Here is a 5,752-nt window from a genome sequence, read left to right as displayed (position 1 = left end):
AGCGAGGAAGAAAATTATTTTGGGAAGAAAAGTAGAACAAGGTTCTTTACCAAACTACAAAATATTTCACTAGTGATCAGGATTAAAGAAATACCCGAAATATATGATTTCAACGTGTATATAGTATTTTATAAGACCTTATATCTTTATAGTCCAGTGTTAGATTACAGTAAAAGACATTCATATATATGTGTGTGTGTGTGTGTGTGAGAGAGAGAGAGAGTGATTATGTAGCTCGGGTATATGTATATCTACATAAGTATAAATGAAATACAGTTGGAAAGAGACTTATCAGGTAAACAAAAAGATTAAGAATACCACATGGTATTATTGTCAAAAGGGTAAAAGTCATATCGGATATCACACGTCACAAACTTAAACATAGATTTAACCCTAACAGAAACTACAACGTATCCATATAGTCCAAAACATGTAAAAACTGAATATATTAATTTTGTTGCTTATATTTATCTAAAACTTTTTTCATTATGAAGGCATCAATTTTAAATAAATTAAGACAAATTTAGAACATGTCCATTTTTGGACTTGATGAAACAAGATTCAATGATCAATGATATTCCTTTTAACTGTGTCATTACATGGAATTAAGGCTCTTGCTTGACTCCAGTTAATAGACGAAAGCGCTTGAATTTCTGCCTATCATTTTCCTTTGGTATTCGCTTATTTAATGAAGTCACGTGCGTCTATTGTGATTTTTTTAAGCATATACATAAGTACGTAAAGACGTATATATGGAAATGCAAAAGAATCTGACGAGATCAGCGCTGATCTCTTAAATAAAAAAAAAAAAGGAAAACAAAAATCTTTGGTATAGGTAACCGTCCGCAAAGACCGCCTTATACGCCGGTAAGCCAACCTCATTAAAATCCGGCCGAAATCAGAGCCGCCTCCGCCTCCTCCCGCGAGATGACTATCCTTTTGCCTCCAACCAGGAGGTGGGCTAATTAAATGAAGGAGTAAATGATTCCTGTGGGGACAAATTAGTGACTGGATAATTAGGAGAAGTGGCGTAAAGACGCCCTGGGCGTAACACTATCTTCTCGCTGTAATGAAGGACCCTGGCCTAGAGAAGACCCTTCTTCTTCTTATTCTTCTTCTTCTTCTTCTTCTTCTTCTTCTTCTTCTTCTCCTTCGTTATTTATTTAATGTCTTTTGATGGACCACCGCCGCGAATGATTTACTTATCATCTCTCTAATGATATTGCCTGCCTTTGCTCGTCGACGAGGAAGGAGATTCCCCACAAAGAACCTCTCTCGTTATCTCAGTTTTTTTGTCTGTAACATTTTGAAGAATGCTTGCGGATGCGTATTTGCATGCGTATATATTTCATCCAGTGAGCACTTAGTATGTATACGTTCATATTATACAATTATAAGCATAAATGCGTTTTTGCCTAAATGCATGAACACACTTGTTTAGAAAAATTTGCAATTATTGGTGTAATGTGTACCTTAGTGATAAAAAAAAATAGATCAATCATTGTTATAAGTTTGAGGAAAGCATGTCCATGTATTCTAAACAACTCCTATTTTTTTTTAGAGAGAGAGATATATATATTAGTAAGTATTGGGTATTTTGCGATCAAGGAAATAATACTCATTATCTTTATAGGTATACTGTGTGTGTGTGTGTGTGTTTTTTTTTTTTTTTTTTTTTTTTTAGTCTAAAGACCTTTACCTAACAACGATATCATCCGATTGTTTTTGCTTTGCATAGTCGTTAAACGCTCCTCGAAGCAAACACACAGAAACAAACAAAGTGCGATCGAGCCCATAATACGCGTAGATAGATACCCTTCCAAGATAGGGGAGGGTGAAAATGACCGACTCATCGTTGTAAAATTATTGATTCGAGGGAGTGAGTAAAAGCGAAATTAATCTGAGTACCTATGGAACACGAATCTGAAATATGACTCAGTATTCAACACGGCTGGTTCCCTGTTCTCCGTTTCCCCCTTTCTTCTTCTTCTTCTTCTTCTTTTTCACTCCCTCATTCCTCCCTGGTCAGGATTAATCACTCAATGTAAATTGTTGATGAGGAGGGTCAAAGAGGCTTATGGTTTAACCCTTTAGGTATGAAGAGTGAGACTGCAGTTAAGTCTCTCTCTCTTTCTCTCTCTTTCAGTAAATACTACCATGGGAATATGAAGAGCTTTGTTAACCGCATTTCGCATACAAGAAATGCAGAAAAATCGAATAAAGTGATAAAAGAGAGAGAAGCAAATGGAAAGTAAAGCAACAACTTCATTACAAATTCATAGCAACTAGACGGGGAGATATGAATAAGCAAACGGAGGAACATCATTTTCTTATGAAACAAGCAAATGAATAATAAAGTAACGAGATTTTTACCTCACCATAAGTACAGGCCAACATGAAAAAATGAAGATTAAACGTATGGAACACACAAGTGTTTACTTAAGAAATAGTGAAACAAGGTGATAAAATGGAAAAAGAAATGAGGGACGATTTGCCCTCTAAATAAATCATTTGACTTACCTAAACTTATTTATACTACTTCTATCAAGCACACGTAAGATCATACGAAGGCAAATGTTTGTGTGCGTAATCGAGTATCCTTAGAAATAATAAATGTGTAGATATACTAGAGATCAGTTATTAAATTTTCACGCCCTTGACTTTGTCTTGAATGCGTCCATTTGGTGCTAGAAGTTGATGACTGTTCAGTTGTGTATATGATGTCAGAAATCATGTGGTTTTAATTGCGTCCCTCAGTTGACTGGTTGCCTAATTTATGCGAACTGGCGTTGCAGCAGTCATGTTCGCCGTCGCCTTAAGTCATAGATTCCATGAATATTGTGGAACAAAAATGAATACCCTTTTTATTTCTTTATTTACTGATCCATTTCTTCCTTTTCTCCTACTTGGTCGTCTTATTATTATTAGAAATGTCCCCATGTTCATCATTAACAATCCTAAAAGGCCATTAACCTTCTACGTAAGCCCTAACAGATTAGATACGGTTATATCAGAGAACAAGTAAAAATAGAGAAATGATAAGTGAAACTGACAGTTATAGGTCTCCAGCCAATCAGTTCCACATCCCTAACTCGACCGTAGGCCTTCGAATAATGAAATGACTATTAAAGAGACAATAAGGCGGCCTGTGAATGTATATGAGGTCCGACGTCAGCGCTACTTCAGGAATAATTAATTGAGGGTAAATGGTACGCATATGGAACCCGATTTCCTCTCCGGTAAAACTTGACTTCGGTCTCGTACCTTGGTAATGTCATTAGAATTTTCATTTAGACAGAAATAATGTGAAAACTTTCTATTTTAACTTTTATTGGTTGAACAGTAATATAGGTAACCTGTTGTCTCTGCTAGTTATTGGTTGAACAATAATTTAAGTAACCTGTTGTCTCTGCTACTAGTTGGAAGAGCCCAAATGTCCACACCAAACCCCTTATACCCTCCAGCGCTTTACCACACTTATGGCCGCCTTCAGGCAAGTAGTACTACCTTTCTGGCATAAACCTTTGAATGTCATCCGACCGCCAGGATGCCCATAACTACTGAACCTGGTCCAACTTATAGCAAATTCGTAATCAGTACCATCAATGACATATCCGCATGCGAGTCTGGAGTCCCGTTTTAACCGTTTCCCCTTCCTGGCCCTCCCCTACTCACAACAACCGCCCCACCCCCACGCTCCTCCTCCCGAACGGTCGCAGTCGTCGTAACGCGGAAAGCAGAGTCCCATTCTAATTGTCTTATTGGCTCGTGAACATCTGATATAGCACTGAATGATTGTTAAGCCTCCTCGCTGGAAGCAACTGATTATTTCAGCGACGATAATGAAGACTCATTAGAATCCTCCCGGTAATAACAGCGCTGCCAATCGTGGAGATAATGAGATAACGATATTTGTGATTATTGGGTTCAAGAACGCAGTGATAGGGAAAATAACGAATACTATAACGTGGCCAAGATGCTGTCTGCTCCGATCAGAATGAGAGTGGGAGATGAAGATGCGCAGGGTAATAACAAAGAAACATTTTCAGAAAATATCGACTAAGCCAGAATCCTCTTTTTTACAACACTATTGAATAAACTTACGACAGAAGTTTATTATGTAAGAATTGCACTTCGTCAGTGGCTTGGAAATAAAGTCGAAACCAGTCAGGACCTACACCCCGTCCCTGATTTTTCACCTGCAGTAAGGTGTGATACATGAATCACGTGCTAAAGTGATATATATATATATATATATATATATATATATATAATATATATATATATATATATATACACTTTTATATATATATATATTACATATAAATATATATAATATATATATATATATATCTATATATATATATATATAGTATATATATATATATATAATATATATATATATATATATAATAATAGTAATATATATTATATATATATATATATCACCGATATAATATATATATATATATATATACTCATATATCACGACTCATAGGAACCCGTGAAATTTAAGCGCAAAATGCCACAAGAAAAATGAAACGTTGGCTATGTTTCGGACTGGAGTTATTTATTAAGGCATTTTGGAAGTGTTCATAACAGATTAATCGTATCAATGTCAACCACTGATTTTGCTTCGTCGTTGTAAATGTTACCGAGCAGCCAACTTATGCAACTTCCGCTGTAAATTGAGAATGGAATTAAAAAGAAGACGATTATGCAGGAAATATTCGTCTCTGCATGTACGTTAATCTGGCTTTTTTCTGCACGTGCAATGGGGAAGTAGTAGTGTATTTTACGCCCGTCTAGGACGAATTAGGGTATTTTTGATACGTAAATTATATATATATATAAAAAAAAAACTAATGACGATTATCTGCATGCAGAAGTAAATCAAAGTTCCAGATCTGAATGGCTTAGGAGCATTGACAAGGCGGGTCCACGACATCACTGTTGTCAAACAACAAAATGTCCAGGTGTTCTACCATCCCGGTCCCATCACAACATCAGTTAAGAAACCTCTCTTTCTCAAGGACGTTCTTAAAGAAAAAGAAGTGACAAGCTTCTCTTTCTAAAGCGCTGGCTGTTTGAATGAGTTGTATTATGTCAACCAAGTGAGTTCGATAACTATTTGGATGGGAAAATATAAACATATATGCGAATATAAATTTTCAACATAATTGTAATAAGACATGTAAACATAAATTTCACGATATACATATTTGAAATGAGTGTAGTGGCTCTTTTAAAAATGGCTGACGAGCTACGCGGTCTCCATCGATTGGTTTCCTCTCTACCGAATCACGGCTAGCAACTTGCGTCAGTGACTGTGGTTGTAAACAAACGGCTGCTTCTCGTCAAGTTCGTAGCCCATTTCAAATGACTCAAGTTCTCTCCTTCATCATTAGAATTGTTTCATTTAGTGAGCATATGGAAACATGCCCTCTTTTTAACTGGACACCATGTCAGCAGAGGTTACAGCAAGTACATAAATCGCAGGTAATTAGTTTAATTTCGACATCTAGAAAATGTGGCAATGTTTACGGATTAGTTGCTAGTTAGTGCGTTATTTTGACCAGTTTTATTCGGAAAACTATTATTTTTATTACTCATATGTACGTAAATATGAAGGACATTTGTGATTTTATACTGAAAGTTAGTTCAGTAATGTTTGTGAAAACGTTTACTGACAGTTACCTCAAAGAGAAGGTGAATGATCTTGAACGGAGAGGTCCGTTACACCTACGTAAAC

The sequence above is a fragment of the Macrobrachium nipponense genome, chromosome 11 (assembly GCF_015104395.2).
Source record: "Macrobrachium nipponense isolate FS-2020 chromosome 11, ASM1510439v2, whole genome shotgun sequence".
Lineage (NCBI taxonomy): Eukaryota > Metazoa > Arthropoda > Malacostraca > Decapoda > Palaemonidae > Macrobrachium > Macrobrachium nipponense.
Note: the sequence above shows the minus strand (reverse complement) of the source record.